The sequence below is a fragment of the Tupaia chinensis genome, unplaced genomic scaffold, assembly GCF_000334495.1.
Source record: "Tupaia chinensis unplaced genomic scaffold, TupChi_1.0 Scaffold000477_1, whole genome shotgun sequence".
In the NCBI taxonomy this organism is placed as follows: Eukaryota; Metazoa; Chordata; class Mammalia; order Scandentia; family Tupaiidae; genus Tupaia; species Tupaia belangeri.
The window spans coordinates 1,596,976-1,606,888 of NW_006159986.1; the positions used below are offsets into that span (position 1 = coordinate 1,596,976).

Here is a 9,913-nt window from a genome sequence, read left to right on the forward strand (position 1 = left end):
GGTTTTGGGGCCTCTACCCGCGGCTGACTACATGGGAGTCCAGCGATGTAACCATTACTCCATCTGCTGGTCCCATCTTTTTGTTTTTAATTAAAGAATTATTTTATTTAACTTTATTTATTCATTTATTTTTAAATTTGACCAGAGAAGGACAGAGTGAGAGAGGGAGGGAAAGTGAAAAAGCAAGCCACCAGGTTTGGGACTTGAACCATGGTCGGCCATGTGGGAGACTAGAGTTCTTAAATACCATGCCACCTGCTGGTCCCCATAACTTTCATTTTTAAATAATTATTTATTTTATTGTTATTATTATTTTTAAAAAAGTTATAGGGCATGTGCACTTGCCAGAGAGAGAGAGAGAGAAAGAGAGAGAGTGAGAAAGTAAGCCAGTAAGTCTGGGAGTTGAAACACAGTTGGCCATGTGGGAGTCCAGCGCCTTAATTGCCATGCCACCTGCTGGCCCTCCTCCACAACTCTTTTTTTTTTGGGAGAGATTTTTGCTATAGGGCACATGTGCTCGCCAGACAGACAGAGAGGGACATAGAGACAGAAAGTGAGAAATCACCCCCCAGAGGGGATGGTCACGCCAACAATCCCTTCTCCATTCTCTTCTCGGGATCTTGGGCATGCACGCATACGCGCCTGGCATAAGTTTTAAGCCACCGGGTCCGGGACGTGAGCCGTGGTCGACTATGTGGGAGTCCAGCAACATAGCCATTACGCTAACTGCTGGTTCCCAATCCTCCACAGCTCTTGCCAGCAAAGTGTTAGCATCACCTCTACACAGGTGTTCCAGCTAGACTTTTGGCTCCTCCCTCTCTCCAGTCTCCCACATTAAGAAACATTTTGTTTCAGGGGACCAGCAGGTGGTGTGGTAGTTAAGGTGCTGGACATTCCCACATGGCCGACCAGGGTTCAAGTCCTGAATCTGGTGGCTTACTTTCTCACTTCCTCTCTTTCTCACTGTTACCCTCTGTCTCTCTCTGGTCAAATTAAAAAATAATAATAATAATAAAAAGAAATAAATGAATAAATAAAATAAATAATTATAAAAAAAGAAACATTTTGTTTCTTAAGTATTTCTAAAATTACTTCTCTCCATTTGCACTACTGATACCATAACAATGATCTTAGCTAAGATTAGTGGTTGCGTTCCATGTGCGTAAATAAGTGGATGTGTTTTGTTTAGTTGTACTACTATTTATTTATTTATTTTTTTTTTGAGAGAGATTTTTGCTATAGGGCATGTGCATTTACCAGAGAGATAAACAGAAAATGAGAAGTCATCCCCTGAGGGGATGGCCGCGCGACAATCCCTTCTCCTCCCTTCTCCTCTCGGGATTTTGGACATGCACAAACACACGCCTGGTGTGAGTTCTAAGCCACCAGGTCTGGGACTTGAACTGTGGTCAACTACGTGGAAGTCCAGTGACAGTGATGTAACTATTATGCCATCTGTTGGTCCCAGTATCACTTTATTTTTAAAGTGGCTGTTGATCACATAAAAATGAGATATACTGGGACCAGCAGTTGGTGTAATAGTTATGTCATCCTTGTCTTCCTGGCAAGAGCACGTGCCCTATAGCAAAAATCTCTCCAAAAAAAAAATAAAAAGAACGTTTTAGAAGAGGTTGAGGACTAGAAAGCTCTAAGAGTTTAGAGCCACCATATCTCTGACTTATCACCCCACTTCCAGGCATGGAGGATGTAGATACTTGAAAATATTTACCTTTATATTCAGTGATCCCTATGCCTGGAATGTGTTTCCTGCCTTCTTTGATTAGTAATAAAATTCGCCTCAGCCTTCAAGGTCCAGCTGAAAACCATTTGCGAAACCTCCTCCCATTCTTCAGGAATTAATCACTCCCTTGTCTGATGCCCTACAGCACATATTAGTGATTAGTCCCCATGGCACTAATCACATGCTGACTTGGATCCAGCAGCTGTTAACATGCCAGTCTGCCCACCAACACTGCGAGGTAGCCGAGGCAGAGCCTCTGCCTTAGTCACCTCTGTAGCCATCTCCTGGTGCCCAGCCCAGTGCCTGGCCCACAAAACTGGGCTTGACTAGTGGGTGGTGCCTGGCACTACTCATGGCAGAACAGACGAAAAACAAAAATAATAACAAGTTATGGTTTATCACGTGTGTTCCTCATTCATTACCTGATTTGAGCCTCTCAACAACCCTATATGACAGGCAGACACTATCAGACCCATTGCACAGACAGGGTAGCTGAGGCCCAAGAGCACGTGGGTAGTCAATAGTGAAGGCTAAGTCCCAGTCTTGTCCCTTTACTTCAGATTCAGCCCTGGGAATCTGAAGAGCGCTTGAGGGGTGTAAGGCAACAGGCTGACCGTAGTGGAAAAGCAATTCTGTGGCTGAGTAGGAAGAGAGCCTTAGTGAGCTGCCGCGGACCTAACAGCACCTCCTCCAGGGAGGCCACAGGACTCTTGGAAGCTGGGGAACCCCTGCCCGCGAAATGAGGGACCAGTGTTCGGGTCTGATGGTTACGATGACGTAAACGATGACTTGTTAACAGGGGCCGGCCTTTCTGTTGCTATGACAACCGCAGCTTGCCTATTGAGCCTTTGCAAGGTTGGCTCAGGCAGGTTCTTCGTTAACTCCAAATTAGGGAAGGACATTTAAGGGAGAGTGTGTGTGTGTGCGCCGTTGTCAAAACATAAAAGAAATACATTATAAAAAAGACTAGCTTAGTGTTTCTCCACCTCGACACGTTAGAATCACTTGCACAGCTGCATCCCATACCAACTAAACTAGAAACTCTGGGGGCGAAAACTATGCATCACTAGTTATTTAAAGCTTCCTAGGTGATTCCAATTCCAGCCAAAGGCTCAAATCCTGCCCGGAGCAGACGAGCGGAATTCTTACGACCTTCTCAAGATGGCGGCCGACCCAACCACTTCCGCCCTTACGTGCGCCGGCAGGGGGCGGGCTTCCTAGGGGCGCATGCGTCTAGCGTCTCTTTCCTCCCGCTCCCTCCTCCTTTTTCCCCCGCCTCCATTTTGTTCGCGGACGCTGGGGACAGTGGGAGCAGATCCATTTCCGGGTTGGCAAAAGGGGCGGCGGCGGCGACGAGAAAGAGAGCTTGCAGGGGGGCGCGCGGGACAGGACGAAACCGAAGCGCAGGTGGCGGAGGATTCGCTCCCGGAGCAGCTGCGGCCAGGTCGGAATGAGGCTGGGGCAGCTGGGTCCGTCAAGGGCTTTGGGGGAGGAGCCTGAGGGGGACAGGGGTCTGGGGGCGGGGCCTGAGGGACGGAGGACCCGGCTGTGTCTTAAGCGCCTTCAGAGAAGGGGCGTGGGGACCCAAGTAAGGAGGAGTGGTACGGGGCGAGCTGGGACTGTGCAGACCGGCATCAAGATGTTTGAGAGACAGGAAATGAGAGATCCTGAAGGGCTGGGTCAGGTGAGAGGGCTGCGTCGGGTGAGCTAGGAGGTAACCGTACGCAGAAAGATGGGAAGGGAGGACCTGTTGGGAGCAGTAATTAGCAGGATGCTCTGGGGGAGGCCGGTGCGAAATCCGGGGGTAGGGCTGGGGTGAAAACCAGTGGCTGGGAGGATGACTTGGGAAACTGCTACCCAAGAGGAGTCTGGAGAGAGAACCGGGTTGAATTAAAGGTTGGGTTGAGGGATGTGGACATCTGCACGCCAGCATCTGGAGTTGAGGGTTCAAGGTGAAGTGGTGTGAAGTGAGGGGCGGTGGGATCTTGGTGTTCACCGTGGGCACTGTGTGGAGTTGTTCTGGGAGGGAAATTCTTCAGCGGTGACACAGGCGAGCAGCAGGAGGAAGCTGGAGTGTACTGGAATTAGTGTTTCTAAAGGGACTTGAGTAATCTATTAGCCTTTGGGCTCTCCAGGGACCCGCTTCCTTTTTTTTTTCCCTGTACAGTGTGTGTGCTGTGGAGAGAGAGACAGAGGGGAAAGTGAGGAAGCATCCCCTTGGGGGAAATGGCCATGCCGCAATCCCTTCTCCATTCTCTGATCCACGGGGGTTGGGACTCCAGGGATCCACCTGCCATAATTGCCACACCCCTGGCTGACCCCAGCCCATCTCCTTTACTTTCAGGCTTTTACTACTTCTTCTTCTTTTTTTTTTTTTTTAAGAATTATTATTATTATTTTTTTTGGAGAGATTTTTGCTATAGGGCGCCTGCGCTCGCTCGCCAGACAGACAGAGACATAGAGACAGAAAACGAGAAATCACCCCCCAGGGGGGATGGTCACGCCGCAATCCCTTCTCCTCCATTCTCCTCTCTGGCTCTTGCCTCCATTCTCCTCTCTGGATCTTGGGCACGCACGCACACGTGCCCGGCATGAGTTTTAAGCCACCAGGTCCAGGACGCGAACCGCGGTCGACTACATGGGAGTCCAGCGATATAGCCATTACGCTAACTGCTGGTTCCCTTAAGAATTATTTTAATTAACTTTATTTATGTATTTAAATTTGATCAGCAAGAGACAGAGTGAGCGAAAGACAGAGAAAGTGAGAAAGCAAGCTGCCAGGTCCAGGACTCGAACTGTGGTCAGTCATGCGGGAGTCCTGCACCCTTAGCCACCTGCCCACCTCCATGTTGCCCCATGCTGTTATTTTTGCCTTACAGTTTTCTGATTGACTTGTGAACGTTTTTTGCTACCTCTTTCCCATTTTGAAAACTAGAAGAGAGGGGCTAGCAGATGGTGTAATCGTTACTTCGCTGGACTCTTACGTGGTTGACCATAGTTCAAGTCCCGCACCCGGTGGCTTAAAACACATGTATGTGCATTCTCAAAAATCCCAAGAGGAGGATGGAGAAGGGATTATGGTGTGGCCATGCCCCCTAGTGGGTGATACCTATAGTAAAAAAATCTCTCAAACAAACAAACCCAGAAGAGAATTTCAGGGAATAAAAATTGTAGGTCACCTGTGGATTTACTAACTAGCTTTGAGGCAAATAATTTAAACTATTTTTTATTTTTTAAGTTTATTTCTTCCATGAGAGAGAAAGACAGCACCCCCAACAGGGTTTCTATTTTTATTTTTTTTTAAGTCATAGGGCACCTGTGTTGCAGGAAAGGAGAGATACAGAGAGGGAAATTGAGAAATCATCACCACAGAGGGGATGACCCCTTTTCTGGATTTTGAGCACACATGAACATATGCTTGGCCTGATTTCCTAACAGGATCTTGATGCCTTGATCCACCCCAGCCAGTCCTGGATGATGGGCACCTACCTGTGTTCCTGGCAGCCTTAGGGAGGACCCAAACCTGGAACCTTCCCTTCTAGGTCAGTCTCAGACAGTGTGGTATTTTACTCTCCTGTCACTATCTGGCCCCTAAAGTCTCGTTTTTTTCCTTTTGAAATAAGTACAGGTCTGGCCCCGCCCTGCCTCTGAAAGAGCGGTAACCAAGTAGAATCTTTTAAGTGGTCTCAAAGAAGTAATCTCCAAAAATAAGATCGACATTTGTTCATCTATTTTTAAAATAATTATTTATTTTTAATTTTATTTATTTATTTTTAATTTGACCAGAGAGAGAGACAGAGAGAGGGAGAAAGTGAGAAAGCAAGCCACCAGGCCCAGGACCTGAACCATGGTCGGCCATGTGGGAGTGTCCTGTGCTTTAAACCACCACATCACCTGCTGGTCCCCGAGATATTGATATTAAAGACCATGTCTTTTCCAGTTTATTCATTGCAGCCTTGTTGCATTTGTGTGTGTGTGTGTGCATGCGCACGCACGCACGCACACACGCATGGGCACACATGCCAAGAAAGAGTTGGTTTTGATTTGATGCATGTTCCGTTTTTTGACTCTTCTTGCAGTCAACATTAGTGGTCAGATATTTCATATGCAGGACCAGCAGTTAGCGTAATGACTATGTTGCTGGACTCGCATGTAGTCGACCGTGGTTCACGTCCCGGACCCGGTGGGTTAAAACTCACGCTGGGTGTGTGTGCGTGTGTGCCCAAGATGCCGAGAGGAGAATGGAGGAGAAGGGATTGCAGCATGGCCATCCCCCCTGGGAGGTGATTTCTCGCTTTCTGTCTCTCTGTCTCTCTCTGTCTGGCGAGCGCACGCGCCCTATGGCAAAAACCTCTCCCCCCCAAAAAAAAAAATTCATATGCTATATTGTATTGGCTACCATCAAAATGAAGATAGGGCAGTTAGAGTTGGGAATGAATGAAGTCAATTGATGGAGACTGGGAAATTCAGTGTTTTATTTATTTTTTAAAAGAATTATTTAACTTTATTTTTAATTTGATGAGAGAGGGACAGAGTAAGAGAGAAAAAGAGAAAGTGAGAAAGCAAACTGCCAGATCCAGGACTCAACCGTGGTCATCTATGTGGGAGTCTAGTGCCCTTAACCACCATGCTACCTGCCAGCTCCAAATTCAGTGTGTTTTTTTTTTTAAGAATTATTTTTTTAGCTTTATTTATTATTATTATTTTCCATTTGATCAGAGAGAGACAGAGAAAGTGAGGGAAAGTGAAAAAGCAAGCTACCAGGTCCGGGACTTGAACCATTGTTCATTGAACATTGTCATGTGGGAGTCCAGCACCTTTAACCACCACACCACCTGCTGGCCCCTCAGTGTTTTATTTTCTAGCCACCTGAGTATTTTAGTTTTTCCAGATTCTTTTTTATTTTTGGGGGGGAGGTTTTTGCTATAGGGCACGCGCGCTTGCCAGAAAGACGGGGAGAGAGAGAGAGAGATCACCCCCCCAAGGGGGATGGCCACGCCGCAATCCCTTCTCTTCCATTCTTCTCTCGGGATCTTGGGCACGCACGCACACGCGCCTGGTGTGAGTTTAAGCCACCGGGTCTGGGACTCGAACCACTGTCGACTACATGGGAGTCCAGTGACAGCCATTACGCTAACTGCTGGTCCCCAGATTCTTTCTTTATCAACTTTTTGTGAATCCTCTGGAAAATGAATGCTCTAGTCACTGTGGCCTCTTTGTTGGTTGGTGGGGACTAGTGTTCGTGGACAGTTTTAGCTGGTACTTCTCTCCCTCTACTTAAACAAAAAAAATTTTTTAAAGTTTATTGTTTTCCCCATGAGTGGGAGAGACAGAGAAGCACACACCACTCACAGCACTGTCTGGATGTCACATTCTACCCCCGGTGTCAGCCAGCTCCTGTTCATGGGTGAACACAAGTGCACTGTACTCCGGGAGGTCTCTGGACGGGAATCCAGAACACTCCCCATGTGGGTCAACCTCACAGACTGTTGAATTTTGCTGTTGCTCTCCTGTCTGGCCTGGTTTTAGCTTCTTGTTAATCCTTTGAAATCCTGACTGTTTTAGCTTTTTCTTTGGACATAATACTCTCAACCCTTCACCCATAGGTGAATTTGTTTAGCTTAGAAGTGTTCCTGAAAGTCCTGACATTTCTGAGGGCTGACGTAGGTTTGGTAAAAAGGGGGCAGTTTCTAATTCTTCCCCGCACTTGATATCAAAGTAGTGTTTACCCTCGTTAGTACTGATTAGTTATGTGACGTCAGCGCAAAGGTGAGGTACAGGAGAGGGTGAAAGTGTGGAGAGCAGTGGAGTTTTTATGTCTTACCGATGACTTATAAGAAGGGAAGAGGAGTCCTATTTTGTTGTAGAGATAATTATCGCATGTTCTTTCTTAACTTTTTTGAAGTGTCTGATTGGGAGAGCAACCTGATGCACTTGTGCATGTTTTCTTCTTGCTGTATAATTCTGAAAATCGTGGCCGGTGGTTCAGGTGGTTTCAACAAGCCATTGTCTTCATACTAACTAACCCCAGGAAGAGCTGCAGGCAATGATGTCTATGTTATTTGAGGGCTAAAAACCTGGTTAATATTATGCTGTTATTTCACCCTGTAGTGTACATTTCAGTTTGTTTTTAATTAGCTGTAGGGCTTGTGCACTGGCCAGAAAGAGGAATGTGTAGAGAAAAAGTTGGAAAGCATTCTCTGCATTTTTCAGGCTTTTAGACATGGACACACGTGAACATAGCCTGTTTTTCAAGCTGCTGAGGCTGGGACTTGAACTGCATAGTCAACCATGTGGGATACGGTCTCCTTAATCATCATGCCTCCAGATGACCCTCAGTTTGCTTTTAAGATGGCCTTGAGATAATTTGTGGAGGCTCAGAGCTCCTGGGCAGGCTTTTGATGCAGCCTGCTTCTTTAACACTAAGATTTTCTTTTTTTTTCTTTTTAACACTATGATATTTTCTATTTACCTTATCCTGTCACATTTTTTCGTTGCTGTACTTGAGCCAGACCTAAGTGGAAAATGGTAAATTACACATCTTTTCCCTCGTTTTTAGTCTCTGGTGGACTTCTTGTCTGTGTCACAGTTTGATACCACCAAATTGAAAGGATTCTTGACTGCTTCACATGGGGAGGGTGACAGAAGCTGAGATGAGTTTCCTGGGCTAGAGAATGGACTCTTGTCAAAGCAAAGAATAGTTGCAGAGACACAAACCGGGACCTAGAGGCGGTGACTAACATTTTGGCAACACACACCCCTCTGCCAAATAACTTCTTTTCTTCTTGAGTGTGATTGTTGATCTCCTTCTCAAAGTAGGCTCTTGTTGCTACTGTTCCTCACACAGCTCCCAAACAGAAGTTGGCAGAGTTCCGGTTGACGGACTGTCTCTTGAGGGATATGCCCTGGATTAGAGTGGATGGGGCATTCCATGTCAAATTGAGGTTCATTGGCAGATCTGAGAGCTGCTGCTCTGCAAGGAAATAGAGACAGTACTCTTTACCGAACGTTCTTGCAGCCGTTTATCTTTCTTCTAAATTCAGATCTGTTTCTTATTCATCAAGTGATTAAATGCAGGATCTTTGCTTTTGCCTAGTTTGAAAGTCCAGGGCATGGAGGAAAATATTTCCAAATCTTTTTTTTCTTTGCTTCACTAACTCCCAAGCTTTCGAGCCTGAGGGATGATGGGCTAAACTTTTGAGCATTACTTGTATTATGTATGGAGGGGGTATTAAGAAATGCTGAATAGGGAGCCATGCCAGCAGATGTTGTAGTGGTTAAGGCACTGGACTCCCACGAGGTCAACCATGGTTCAAGTCCCTGACCCAGCGGGTTGAAACTCACACTGGGTATGTGTGCATGTATGTCCAAAATCCCGAGATGAGAATGGAGAAGGGATTGTAGCATGACCATGCTCCCCCTAGAGGGTAATTTTTTCACTTTCTGTCTCTCTGGCACCAGGATGTGCCCTATAGCAAAAATCTCTCTCAAAAAAAAAAAAAAAAGAGGAACCAGCAGATGGTATAATGGCTACATCGCTGGATTCCCATGTAACCGACAGTGATTGGAAACTCATGCCAGGCATGTGCATGTGCATGCCTAAGATCCTGAAGAGAAAGATGGAGGAGAAAGGACTGCAGCATGACCCACCATCCCTCAGGGGGTGATTTCTTGTTCTCTGTTGCTCTCTCTCTCTCCTGCAAGTGCATGCACTCTATAGCAAAAAAAAAAAAAAAAGAGAAAAAGTAAAAAAAAAGCTGAGTGGAACTTTATGTGGAAAAACTATATGTGTGTGTGTGTGTGTGTGTGTGTGTGTGTGTGTATACACACACACTTTTTTTTCTGAAAGAGATTTTTGCTGTAGGGTGTGTTTGTTTGATTGAGAGACAGAAGGCAAGAAATCACCTCCCAGGGGAATAGCCATGCCGTAATCCTTTCTCCTTCATTCTCCCTTCGGGATTTTGGACACACATGTACACATGCCCAGCATGAGTTTCAAGCCACTGGGTCCTGGACTCAAACCACGTTGGCCATGTGGGAATCCAGTGAAGTAATCATTACAGCATCTGCTGGTCCCTGGGGCAAAACTATATTAGTGGGGAAAACAGGTGATAAATTTGCTAATATCTTTTTTTTTTTTTCTTTTTTTTTTTTTTTTTTTTTTTTTTGTTT

At 46.1% G+C, this 9,913-nt stretch overlaps 1 protein-coding gene and 1 long non-coding RNA gene across 5 annotated transcripts in view; one reads left to right on the forward strand and one right to left on the reverse strand.

Annotated features, from left to right (window-relative positions):
- Nucleotides 1–2,385, reverse strand: part of LOC102496448 (uncharacterized) — a 10,305-nt gene extending 7,920 nt beyond the window's left edge. Inside the window, exon 1 of the long non-coding RNA XR_335629.1 lies at nt 2,164–2,385. This is a non-coding gene — a long non-coding RNA (uncharacterized LOC102496448). The remainder of the gene's footprint in view (nt 1–2,163) is intronic.
- A 633-nt stretch (nt 2,386–3,018) lies between these two features.
- Nucleotides 3,019–9,913, forward strand: part of WIPF2 (WAS/WASL interacting protein family member 2) — a 63,384-nt gene continuing 56,489 nt past the window's right edge. Inside the window, exons 1-2 of one of the 4 annotated variants that reach the window (XM_006155931.3) lie at nt 3,019–3,185; nt 5,180–5,283. The gene's annotated coding sequence lies outside the window, so the exon portion shown is untranslated. Of the gene's footprint in view, nt 3,186–3,262; nt 3,426–5,179; nt 5,284–9,913 lie in introns of those variants that run through there. The other 3 variants (XM_006155932.3, XM_006155929.3, XM_006155930.3) reach the window with 3 other exon arrangements.